The sequence below is a fragment of the Arachis hypogaea genome, chromosome 1 (genome assembly GCF_003086295.3).
Source record: "Arachis hypogaea cultivar Tifrunner chromosome 1, arahy.Tifrunner.gnm2.J5K5, whole genome shotgun sequence".
Taxonomy (NCBI): Eukaryota; Viridiplantae; Streptophyta; class Magnoliopsida; order Fabales; family Fabaceae; genus Arachis; species Arachis hypogaea.
The window spans coordinates 22,546,468-22,547,405 of NC_092036.1; the positions used below are offsets into that span (position 1 = coordinate 22,546,468).

Genomic DNA, 938 nt, shown 5'->3' on the forward strand with positions numbered 1-938 from the left:
GTGCATTTTGCATTCCAGACAGACTTTGAGAAATCATATTGACTTGTTGAGTCAATATTTTGTTCTGAGCCAATATGGCATTCAGAGTGTCAATCTCAAGAACTCCTCTCTTCTGACTAGTCCCATTGTTCACAGGATTTCTTTCAGAAGTGTACATGAATTGGTTATTTGCAACCATTTCAATCAGCTCTTTAGCTTCTGTAGGCGTCTTCTTCAAGTGAAGAGATCCTCCAGCAGAGCTATCCAAAGACATCTTGGACAGTTCAGAGAGACCATCATAGAAAATACCTATGATGCTCCATTCAGAAAGCATATCAGAAGGACACTTTCTGATTAATTGTTTGTATCTTTCCCAAGCTTCATAGAGGGATTCTCCTTCCTTCTGTCTGAAGGTTTGGACTTCCACTCTAAGCTTACTCAATTTTTGAGGTGGAAAGAACTTTGCCAAGAAGGCATTGACTAGCTTTTCCCAAGAGTCCAGGCTTTCTTTAGGTTGAGAGTCCAACCATGTCCTAGCTCTGTCTCTTACAGCAAAAGGGAATAGCATAAGTCTGTAGACCTCAGGGTCAACCCCATTAGTCTTGACAGTGTCACAGATTTGCAAGAATTCAGCTAAGAACTGATGAGGATCTTCCAATGGAAGTCCATGGAACTTGCAATTCTGTTGCATTAGAGAAACTAATTGAGGCTTAAGCTCAAAGTTGTTTGCTCCAATGGCAGGGATAGAGATGCTTCTCCCATAGAAATCGGGAGTAGGTGCAGTGAAGTCACCCAGCACCTTCCTTGCATTGTTGGCATTGTTGTTGTTTTCGGCTGCCATATGTTCTTCTTCTTTGAAGAATTCGGTCAGGTCCTCTAAAGAGAGTTGTGCTTTGGCTTCTCTTAGCTTTCTCTTCAAGGTCTTTTCAGGTTCAGGATCAGCCTCAACAAGAATGTTT

At 41.8% G+C, this 938-nt stretch overlaps 1 non-coding gene across 1 annotated transcript; it reads left to right on the plus strand.

The window, feature by feature from the left end:
* Window positions 1-307: 307 nt before the first annotated feature.
* LOC112716233 (small nucleolar RNA R71) lies at window positions 308-415 on the plus strand. The gene has a single exon (XR_003160229.1). It is a non-coding gene; the product is annotated as a small nucleolar RNA R71 (small nucleolar RNA).
* Window positions 416-938: the final 523 nt, after the last annotated feature.